The sequence below is a fragment of the Mus pahari genome, chromosome 3 (assembly GCF_900095145.1).
Source record: "Mus pahari chromosome 3, PAHARI_EIJ_v1.1, whole genome shotgun sequence".
NCBI lineage: Eukaryota > Metazoa > Chordata > Mammalia > Rodentia > Muridae > Mus > Mus pahari.
Window position 1 is genome coordinate 43,760,924 of NC_034592.1, and position 11,981 is coordinate 43,772,904.

Sequence of the window (11,981 nt, forward strand, 5' to 3'; positions counted from 1 at the left end):
GTGAGAGCCTTGGAGATGCTCATGTGAGAGCCTTGGAGATGCTCATGTGAGAGCCTTGAGTGTGCTCTGATTCTTTCCTCTTGCTTCTCCCCTGTGGATCCAATTGATCTGTGAATTCTGCAAACCAGCTTTCTAGATCTTTCATCCTAGGCTTTTTTTCCATTTCCTGTGAAGCTCCAAACCTGTGCCACAGGCTCACAATCACCTGTAACTCTGGTCCCAGAGGCTCCCAGGCCTGCTTTTTCTGACCTCTATGGACACCAAGCACATACATGCTGAACTTACACACATCCCTTACATACATGTAGGCAAAACGTTCATATATATAATAAAAATTAAATAGTTTGTCTTTAAAGCCCCCAGTGGTCTCTTTGCTTTCTGTTGGTTGCCTTTCTAGTTGTTCAAATCATTACAGCTAGAATGGTTTTCATGGCTTGTTTTTATTTTTACTTACATTGACTTATTTATTTATTCAGTGTGCGTGCATGTGTGTGTTTATGTGTATACATGTACACACTTGGCATGTGCCATGACACACTGTAGAGATCAGGGGACAACTTTTCTGAGTCAGACTTTACCGTGTGGGCTCCAGGAATAAACCCAAGTCGTCAGGCTTGGCCGGGCACCTTGACCTGATGATTTTGCCAGAGCCCGTTTCTGTAAAATAAAATGTTCTGTTGTTGCCTCCAGCGAATTCAACCTAGAGCCATCTGGGGTCTGTGATATTTCCAAGGCCCTGCATGAGCTCGATCTTGTCTCTGCTTCTCTATTCCATCTCTTGCATTTCATAGCCCAAATTACAGGGAACGCTTCTACATTCACACATGTGCATACCCATGTACATGATTTCCTTTCTTCCTTAAACCCATCATCATGGCTTTGGCTCCTCAGTCATCATCTAATCTGCTTCTTATGTTTAGAATGATCCTTTTCTCTCCCTGCTCATCTTCAGGGTATAACTGCTGCTCACACCTACTATCTTCAGACTGCTCCAGATGCCTTAACTATGGACCAAGCTTTCCTGCTTGCTCATGTAGAATCTATAGCTCTTCCAGCCATCTATCCTTTGCACCATTGATAGCTTCTTTGTTATCTATCTATCTATCTATCTATCTATCTATCTATCTATCATCTATCATCTATCTATCATCTATCTAATCTATCTACCTATCATCTATCATCTATGTATCTATCTATCTATCTATCTATCTATCTATCTATCTTGAAGACATGGTCTTCCTATGTCGTTCCAGATGGCCACATACTCATGACCAACTGTCCACCCCAGCCTCCCAAGAGCTTGGATTCTAAGTGTATACAGGCATACACAAATACATCCATCTCTCAGATGATTCTTTTGCATTTGGCTATTAAAGCTTTGACCTTAATTATAGTAGGTCAGAAATGACACTGTGTTGCTATGTGACACCACACTCTAACACAGGGCTTAGCCTATGATAGGTGTTCAACAGAGATCTGTTTACTGAGGGAAGGGAAGGGAAGGGAAGGGAAGGGAAGGGAAGGGAAGNGAAGGGAAGGGAAGGGAAGGGAAGGGAAGGGAAGGGAAGGGAAGATTTCTGAGTTCGATGCCAGCCTGGTCTACAGGGTAAGTTCCAGGACAGCCAGGGCTACACAAAGAAACACTGTCTCAAAAAAAAATCTAAATAAATAAATAAATAAAAGAAACCATGAACTCCATTTCTAACGATGGGAGATGGAGACCACAGAAACTCCTGTCATTTAACAGACCATTTAAATTCAGAAAACATCTGTCATAAAATCATTATTATTTCAGTCCTTCTAATCTTAAAATAACCCTCCTTCAAACTGTCTGTCCATTGATTCTTTCCAGATGTGCGATAATTTTGTAATGTCTCTCTCCTCTTAAATATGTTCTTCCTTCTGTTCCATGCTATTCGTAACTAGAATCTAAGTGGTAAAATCTGCAACTTTCCATATAATATCTAACTGTACTGTTAGGTGACTATTTCTGACTCTACATGCTAATTTTGATCACTATAATTTTTCACTTTGGGATACGTATTGAAAAGAGTAATGTTTATTAAGTTCCTCTGTAATAAATGTAATCAGCAGCTTTCTTGGTCCTCAGATTGTTATTAATGATAATTAACTGTGGTGATGAAGAATTACTAACAGTTATGATCCCGAGGAACAGAAATAGTGTATGGAAAAAAGTGCTTGAGTAAAGCCATCAGGATTTTAACCGAGGAAGTTACAAGCACGGAGCATCCTGGGTGCCAAGTACAAACAGCCCTCGCTCCACCCATTGCCTAGCTGCTTCGTGAGCCTTTGAGTTCAGTCCACAGTGAATCAGTGGGGTCATCCACTTAAAGGAATCTATTCATAAGAATGTGGCATAGAGAGCGCAGAAGATGAGGATAAGATATGCTCATTTTTAGCACCAACACACCTGCCTCCACCAGTTTGATTTTACATTAAGGAAAATAAGGAAGAGAAATTGGAATGAGTCAGCTCCATCCTCCAGCAACACGAATTCCTGAGTGTGGGGGAGCTCTGGGCAAGGAGGCTTCTACTTTCAGAATGATGGCAGCCCCGGATGTTCACACACAAAGTGAAGAACTTGAGAAAGTATGGACTCGAGTGCAATGACACTCTACCTCGACTCATGTTAGGCTTACCTGCAATCCCTTCAAGCATCTCTGCCCAGGCCACCCTACACCTACTAAATGAGAGCATTTGTGGATGAGATCCAAGCATCTGTTGAGTTTTACAGTCTTCCGAGTGATCCTAATATGAGGTCAAGATTGAGACTCACCCACTTAGTGTTAGCTTCGTTTGTAGCCTTAGCTGCCCAGGTAAATCATCTGAAAATTTTTTAGAATACTGCTGTGAAGAAAATGTAGAGACTTGGGCACTGGGTACAAGTTTTCAGTTACAAACTGAATAAGTTCTGGGGTTTTAAGTATGGCATAGGCTTTGATGGATATGCTAATGAAACTGCAGTCATTATATTATATTATGTGTATATATATATATACCACATCATCAGATTATACATGGACTTGTTATCAAATATAGGCATATCAACGTGTGAGCACACATGATTTAAAAGAGACTGCTGCTAGATTCATCCTTAAAGAATCTAACTCAGCTGGTCAAGGTTTGGGCACAAACAAACAACTGGTTTTGGTTTTGTTTTGTTTTGTTTTGTTTTTCAAAAGCTGTCCCAGTGATTCCAGATTCCAAGGCACAGTCAGGACAAAGGAGGGAGAACCACTTCCTGGACTGGGAGTGGACACAGTAACTCATAGCTCTGAGGGGGGGATGCACAGTGCCTGCCGGATTGTGAGTGCCAAGAACGGAGGCAAGAGAAGTGAACACAGTACCAGAGACAAATCCCACTTCCTTCAGAAGGAGGTGTGAGCTGCTTCTAGTGGCACAGGCCTGAGATTCAGCTCTTTGGGACACTGAGGCAGAGAAATTGAAAGCTCAAGGTCTGTCTGAGCTACAGAGTTCATGGCCATCCTGAGCAACTTAGTGAGATCTTCCCCCTCCCTTCCCTCCCCCAAAAAAATATAAATGGAAAAGAGGATTTGGAATGCATCTTGGTGTGGTTTTGCTGGTTGTAGTTTGGTTGTTTGCTTTGGCTTTGTAAATACTATATAGTTAGTGATATTTGATCAGCCTTTTTAAACCCGGGGCAGCTTTATTTGCATACAAAATGGAAGTGATGCAAGGAGTTTTCTGAAACATGCCTTCTTTTTCATCTCTCCATCAACCACAGTAGTAAAATGGCCCAGTAAGTTCAAGCTATCCACTTGGGCCAAGCCAGACCCGTGATACCCCTTCACAGCCTCTGCTGGTTTTAGAGCCAGGGCTCATTTGCTTTATCAGGTGAATCCCCAGGGGCTTTGGATCTGTGGACTTGGAGGAGCATTTAAGATGAGGTTTCCTTGGTCTTAACTCTGAAGTCTTCAGAATTACTGAGAGCCTGGCTTTCATCATGTGCTTATACTATTACCCACACACTCAGGGGTAGACAAAGAATTGTCCCAAGTTCAAGACCAGCCTAGGCTAATTATCAAGCCTTAGAAGCCAAAACAAACAAACAAACCAACAAACCAGAATTGATTGAGAAAAAAGGGAGAAGGCTAATTCGGCAGAAGGTTGAGGAAAGGAATCCTAAGGAGAATTCCAGAGCAAGTTGCTAGAAAAACATGCATCCTCTCCAGTTTCCCTACTGAAATCCTTGGGGTGCAGACCTGATTCTGACTCCAATTTCTGATTCAGAATCAGTTTAAGAAATGTGTGCTCCTTTGGTGTTCTTGTGGGAATCCTGACAGTGGGAACGAACCGCTTGTTAGGACCCTTTTCTCCCTATGGGTTGCCTGCTCCTGTCTTGATGTGATGGTTTGCGGTTGGTCTTATTGTAGCTTGTTATACCATGTTTGGTCGATGTCCCTGGGAAGCCTGTTCTTTTCTGAGGAGAGACTGACAGGGGTAGGGGAGGTAGGGGAATAAGGGAGTGGATGGGGGAGAGGGGAGGGGGAAGCTGTGGTCTGGATGTAATATATGAGAGAATAATAAAAGAAAAAAGAAGAAAGAAAGAAATGTGTGTTCTAGTGTCTTGGAAAGGAACGCAGGGATATTCTTGGGCATAGAGCAAGCCTCCTTGATAATGGTCCACTGGTTTCCCTCACTTCTTTTGAAACATTCCTTATTATAGCTGAATTAGATTCAAGTGTGGCTTTGTTCTAGTTAACAAAATCGGAGTTATCATTTGTTTAAATGGCTTTAAGCATCCGTGGTCATTTGCTTATTCTTAACACAGGAGGTGATTATGAAGCTGGTGGTTTACCCAGTGACTTTTGACGTTTTTCTGCTTTCTGCTCTGCCTTTTGGAGGGCTGAACTGGGCACAAGCGAAGGGCGAGGAAATTTCAGGCCTTCACGCTCCTGCAGCTTTTTGGCCTCAGTCTAACAGGTTAAATGGAAATGACCTGATGCAGCTCTGACTACACCATATACCTGCCCTGCTACCACTGAGCCTCACCTGGAAACAAATCAGTTTTAAATACACCTGGAAGAGATACACACGTCTTTTCATTCATAGCCCATCGAATCATCTAGCTTGCATCCAACCAACTGGAACTTTAGGGCTGAGGTGCGGTTCGGTCAGGAAAGATCAAGGACATCAAAAAAGTTAGAGGTATATCTATCAATTAGTTATATGTACATATCAGTCAGTCCGACTGACCCAAGGTGTAAATAGAAAAGGAATGAAAAGCCGTCTATAGCAGTTTCTCCACCCTATCTTAACATTTATACAAGTCTAAGCCACCAAGAAGGGGACAGCATCATTTTGTTTCAGGTTGAGAATCATGCAAAGGAGGAGCAAATAGCAAAATCACTTTCTGCTGCAAGGGTTGACTGTAACCTCCATCTAAAAGAATCTACGGGAATTTGGTCCTCCAAACAGCAGAGCATAAATGTTAAAGTCACTAGGTAAACCGTAGATTTCACACAGCTTTCCTGAGACATAGGGGGTTTCCAAAAGTGCAGGATACCCAAATAAATCCACAAAAGTTTTAAATGCAGAGACAAGCATATGCAGCAACAAGTCTCTTGAGTCACCTGAATGGTTTCCGCAGTTCCTTTCTTCTGGCCCAGCGGACTAGCGGACTTGTAGAGGACCCAGACTGTAACCTAGCTGAAAGAAAAGCTCAGAACCTATGCTACACGCCAGGAATCTTCGGCGCCTGCGCAGTAGGATCAAGGAGCTGGGCGGGGCTCGGTCCCGCCCCTCTGGCGGTTCAAGGCTCCCGGCTCCGACTGGAACCTGGCGTTGACCGTCTCCTTGCGACTCGGCTGGCCGCTGAGTTTAGCTGCCGGCTTCCTGCACGGAGTCGGTTCAGATGCAGTAGGAGCAGAGCCTGAGAAAGGAATACCAAAAAAGAACTGCATTGTGGAATTTGCTAAAGTCAGACTGACTCCTTGGTTTAGAGGAGCGTTCAGTTCATTGTATAAGTAGGCATATGAAGGGAGCAACTTCTGGCTGGGGGATGTAGCTCAGTGGTAGAGCGCGCGCTTCGCATGTGTGAGGTCCCGGGTTCAATCCCCGGCATCTCCAAGCAGCTTGATGTTTGTTTTTCATTCTTTCTCAAAAAAAGATTTTCAGTTGTACATTTTGCCCACCATTACAACATCGAAAAACGAAAACAAAAAAGGCCGTGAAAAATCTGCAAAGTATGGAAAACTGACTCTAGTGATTGCTGGGAAAACCAGTGAAACGAAATGCTAGGAAAGAAAATTCGTAGTTTCTTTCTTCATTAATGCTAATATTTTAGAATAACCAAGATTTGAAACAAAAAACAGAAGTGCATTGGCCGGGAATCGAACCCGGGCCTCCCGCGTGGCAGGCGAGAATTCTACCACTGAACCACCAATGCTAGCTCAAGAGCTGCTGTTCTCTTATACTATACTAGGATATATTTCCACACGAGCAATTCTTGTGTCAATTCTGTTTTTATATACTTAAAAATCAGAAAAAGAAACAGAATTCTTTCATTGTTCTCCTTAAGTTTTTAATCTCACTTACATACATTGTATTTAAAGATAGTTCCACTGATCACAGAATCTTAGGGCAGAAAAAGTTTTTACATGTATCATTGAACATGGCATAGGGTTTTTAATTCAACGATCGTTAAATATTGGCAAAATATTAACATTTTTAAATTCTTACAATTCTAACTTTCCTTAAACTGTATGAGGGTTTTGGGGTGGGAGTTTGTTTGTGTTTGTTTGGTTTTTTTCTTGGCAAAGAGTACAAGTGTATGTAGATTATATACAATTATATGATCACCAGCCTATTTTCAAATACTTTGATCTCATTTATATGTATAAAAAATATAAATGTGGATATAATATGTAATGGATATATATGTGTGTGTGTGTATATATATATATATATAACATTTTGATTTTATCAATTTTTTTTTCGAGACAGGGTTTCTCTGTGTAGCCCTGGCTGTCCTGGAACTCACTCTGTAGACCAGGCTGGCCTCGAACTCAGAAATCCACCTGCCTCTGCCTCCCAAGTGCTGGGATTAAAGGCATGCGTCACCATGCCCAGCTTGGCCAATTATTTTAAACAGTCAGAAAAATGGAAATGTTTCTAGGGATTGGAAATAGAAATCAGAATGAGGAATTAGAAACTTTGACACAACTTAAGTTACTAGGAGAAAACTGAACTGTCATACTGACCCCCACAGAACTGGCAGGTATTACTTACTCGCCAAGTGACCTGAGTTCTGTAGATGGTTCCTGCTTCGTGCATGAAATGACACTCTCAGCATCTCTTCCAGCTCGTATGATGAGTCTGAACCTTCACCTCGTTTCCATGGAAAGGGACACAGCCAAAATCCAAACCAGGGTATATAAGGATAAAATAACAGGAAGAAAAGAGGTCATGGAAATATTGTTCAAGGCAAAGACATGCTTGTAATTCATAGAAGACTGTGGATTTGGACATCATTGGCCTCTTTACTTTTGGAAGGAAAATTCCGACATTTTTGAAGGGACCTGTGACTAGCTAGGAAAGATTCCAGGAAAAATAAAATAGAATAAAATACAAGTCACACTGGCGGTGTATGCTAGCAGTTATAGGGGCTTGGTGAGTTAGCTGCCTGTGGACTTCATCCTAGTGAAGTAAATTACTGCAACTTAACAAATGATGAAGCTGAGGCACGCAGTAGGAAGATTGGGACCTGGCCACTATTTCGACCAGTGTCTGAGAGCTTAACCAACTGCCCAAGCTATCCACCTGAAATACGGCTCCATAACTCAGGATGTTATCCATTAAGAATAGTTGAGTGCAGATAGAGAAAGATTATAAACAGCCACTGAAATAATGTAGGGTTTATACATTGATAAGGTGTTCAAGGAAGTTTGAGTATGGGGGTGTGGGGGTAAACAGCAGAACTTGAAGTTAAATAAATCATAGACTCACAAATATTAAAAAAAAAAAATACCAAGGTATTAGTGAACTGGAAAATCTAAACTCTGATCCCAAGTAACCCGAGAGAGAGCAAGGTCAGACCATTTTACTTTGAACAAGTTTATTTTTTGCAGTGAGCAAAATGGGGCAGAAATGTGGTTTAAAATATCACAGTTGAAAGGACTTGGCCTGCCAGAGCTTTTCCAAGCCAGTGAGGAAAACCATTGCTTCCTTGCCTTGCACCAACTCATTTTAAGCCACCCACTTATTAGCATTTACTTATTATCTTGTAAACCAGAAATCTAAGAGAGGAGAGAGAGGGAGCACTTTGCAAATATCACATATTCTTTATATGTGCAATCCAGATTGACTCTGTGTGTGTGTGTGTGTGTGTGTGTGTGTGTGTGTGTGTGTGTGTATGCGCGTGTGCGCACGAGAGCAGATAGAGGTGTAGTGTGGTGATGTGGCATGTTGTGATCCGGAAAGTAAATGGAGAGATATTAAGGCAGGTGAAGCTGCAAGGGGAAGAGTGGAGAGAGAGAGAGAGAGAGAGAGAGAGAGAGAGAGAGAGAGAGAGAGAACGAGAGCATTGTGCTCATGTGAAATTGTCATGATTGAAGCCTCATTGTTTTTGTTTCATTTTATGAAGAATAAAAAGGTGGGGACTATGACTCAGACCTGTAATCCCAGCCCATGGACGAAGCAGGGGAATTGCCTCAAACTCAGAGCAAAAGGAAAAAAGAAGGGATTACTAGAAAGGGTGTGTGACCCTAGGAGTGTCTTAAGAGGAAAGTGGTGATTCAGGAGCTAATGGGTAGGAAATTGAGAATGTGCCCCCGAGGGGATGAGGGCAGTGGGATCCCAGGAGAGCCAGAAGAAAGGCTGCAGTAGGCAGCGATTTGGCTATCCGTGTGATCAAGCATGCAAATATCACAGGACTGCTGGACTGTGCCTGAGGGTGGGTACACATTCATACTTTCTTTAGTCTGGTCTGCTCTCTGATCCACAGAGACTGTCCCCCCCACTGAGACTGAAAGACAGGAAGAGAAAGCACAGGGAAAGGCAGGAAATTGTGAAATGTTACAGAATGCCTTTGACAATCCTGACCACCGTCAGTGGAACGGACCTGGGCTTTTGTTGCAGCAGAAACATCTCTGGGTGCTTGCTCAAAGTACGAAGGCCAAGGATGGAGTTGGCTTGCCACTGGGATGCAGTTAGGCTTATACCATCTGAGAGAAAGAAGGGAGGGAGGGAGGGAGGAAGGAAGGAAGGAAGGAAGGAAGGAAGGAAGGAAGGAAGGAAGGAAGGAAGGAATTAAGAAATAGAAGTAGTTGGTATAATACACCAGCAAAGCAATGCCTTTTTTTTTAAGCTGTGAGTGATTGTATTGATTTAATACATGCGGCTTATTTCTGTCCCAGGTTAAAAACTAGCCCTGGGGAGATGGAGGAGCCTTTCATTTGGATTGCCCTTTACTGGCTGGGAATTAAATCATTACTTATTCCATTTTAGAATCACAAGTAGTACCCTAAGGCCTCCTTTCCTAAGGATGAAAATCGGGGCACGGAAATGAAGAACCCAGGTATAATTCTCACGTGCGGACGCAGAGGATGTGGAGAGGGTTCCTGGAAGGCAGTCATCGCACAGTCGGCGGGCGTTTTCCAGTTCTCAGGCAAGTCTGACTGGTCAACAACTCCGAGCTTCTGCCTTAAAAGGAATCTGGATCCTGCTCTTCCTCCTCATGTCAGTCTCTCCTACTCGGTGCACACAATTATCATCTTGGTCCCCAGGCTGAACACACAGCATAGCCCTTGTCATGCTGTCGCTAGTTCACTTTTCTCTCTCCCTCACCTATTCCCCTCTCTCTTCTCCATTGTTCCTTTGTTACTGATTCTAAAGTTGAATTATTTCCCAAGCACTACAGAGGGTATGGAATAGTGGTGTGCCAGTGAACACACCATCCTTTGTTTATTTATTTATTTGTTTGTTTGTTTGTTTATTGGTGAGCACTTATTCTAAGAGTCTGAGAGTCTCAGTGCCACGTGACCACCACCATCTCATAGAGGAAATAAAACATTCCCTGCCTTACCCAAGGCTCTCTTATTCCCAAGTCATGTGTAATGGTAATCTTTCCATTACTCTTTGCTAAATAGTATCCTAAGGTCAAGTTTCCTAAAAAAAAAGAAAAAATCAGAATCAAGGCATGGGGGCGAAGAATGCAGCTGCAACAAGAAGATGTGTGAAGATGGTGAAAAGTGCTTTTCGTACAGGCTGGTCATTCCTTCAGCCTGGTCCTTGGCAGACGACTCCTGATGCCAAGATGGTAAGAACAAGGCTGCAGGCAACATTTTGGATGAGCACCATTTTGTATGATTATAACACATTCCTGCAAGTAAATTTGCTGAGGGGAAACTTGAGCCTTTGTTTTAAAGACAGAATCTCCCTGTGTCTCCCTTCTGGCCTTGAATTTGCAGGGATCTGCTTGCCTCTGCCTCCTGGGTGCTGGGATTAAGGACATATACTGCCATGCCAGGAGTAATCTGAATACACAGTGTAGAATTATAACCCTGAGAAATCTACTCTGTCCACATTTGTAACATATCTCATTAAGTTGGTTGTTCTGCCTTGCACTGTAATAAACACCTTGCCCAAAAGCAGCTTGGGGAGGAAGGGGTTTATTTCAGCTAATAGTGTATAGCCCATCACAAAACGAAGTCAGAGTAGAAGTCCAGACAAAAACCTAGAGACAGGAACTGAAACAAAGGCTATAGAGGAGGGCTGCTTACTGGTCGGCACATGTTTATCTACTTTTCTTATACTGCCCAAGGATGGCATCACTCACGGTGAGCTGGGTTCTCCTTCATCAACCAACTATCAAGAAAATGCTAGACCATGTGGGTTCCATAATGAAGATACCGCCTCAGTTGAGGCTTCGTCCTTCCAGACCACTCTGGTTTGTGTCCAGCTGACAAAATCAACCCACACATTAATCATCCATTCCCAAACTTCAGTGCTTTCCAATTTCAACCATTTTCCTAATTTTGATAGATTCAAGGTGGGGGGGCTGTGAATGTGTAGCATATGAGGTTGAACTTATATCATTGTCTTCTGTAGCCCCATTGTAGGTCTTAATATTTAAACAGATTTTTTTGTGTTTTCATCTTGCTAGGGACCATGCAAATTAGATGGATCGATCCTCTTCAGACTGTCTCGGTGCTAGCTTCCCTTCCCTATTGTAACCATCCATTCCTGGTCCCATCTCTCATGCCCCCAGTGCTACCCACAAGGTCGTTCACTGTGGTATTATGGGAACTACCTCAGCGTCCTGTTAAGTCAGAGTGAGAACATGAATTATTATGGTGCTCAAATGGATTTGTCTATAATTATTTGTCTATATCTTAGAGCAACATGAGAGTTTTCAAAAAACCTTACCCAGTGAATAATATGCACTATGAGATAAGAGACACAGAACACTACAGTTGGCAGCTTAAAATCAATTCCATAAAATAGCACATGCTTTTCCAGACCAGATATAAACAATAGGCTACGTGTGCGCTATTACACACAAAGATAGCTTCTGGGGAGGCAAGGAGATGTAATGAAGATATGAAGGAAAAGTAATAAATAGCTGGGCATGGTAGTATTTACCTTTAATCCCAGCACTCAGGAAATAGAATCAGGCAGATCTCTATGAATTTGAGGTCTGTCTACCTACATAGTGAGTTCCAAGCCATCTGGGTCTACATAGGGAGACCTTATCAAAATCAATCAATCAATCAAAGTATACACACACATTCACACACAGAATAAGAGAGTCGGTGGTCTCATGATAATAACCTATCATGAATAGGAGTGTCATTAGGTTACCTCTGTGTGCAACAAATGAGTTGCCCCAAAACAAAAAGGATGAAAATTTCCTGGAACTCACTTTGTAGACCAGGCTGGCCTCGAACTCAGAAATCCACCTGCCTCTGCTTCCCAAGTGCTAGGATTAAAGGTATGCG

General features: G+C 42.5%; 1 long non-coding RNA gene and 2 other non-coding genes across 3 annotated transcripts in view; 1 reads left to right on the top strand and 2 right to left on the bottom strand.

The window, feature by feature from the left end:
• LOC110319311 overlaps positions 1-5,715 on the bottom strand; it is a 46,421-nt gene extending 40,706 nt beyond the window's left edge. Inside the window, exon 1 of the long non-coding RNA XR_002380395.1 lies at positions 5,616-5,715. This is a non-coding gene — a long non-coding RNA (uncharacterized LOC110319311). The remainder of the gene's footprint in view (positions 1-5,615) is intronic.
• Positions 5,716-6,039: 324 nt separating this feature from the next.
• Positions 6,040-6,111, top strand: Trnaa-cgc. The gene has a single exon. It is a non-coding gene; the product is annotated as a tRNA-Ala (tRNA).
• A 248-nt stretch (positions 6,112-6,359) lies between these two features.
• Trnag-gcc lies at positions 6,360-6,430 on the bottom strand. Its single transcript has one exon. It is a non-coding gene; the product is annotated as a tRNA-Gly (tRNA).
• Between the last annotated feature and the right edge of the window lie 5,551 nt (positions 6,431-11,981).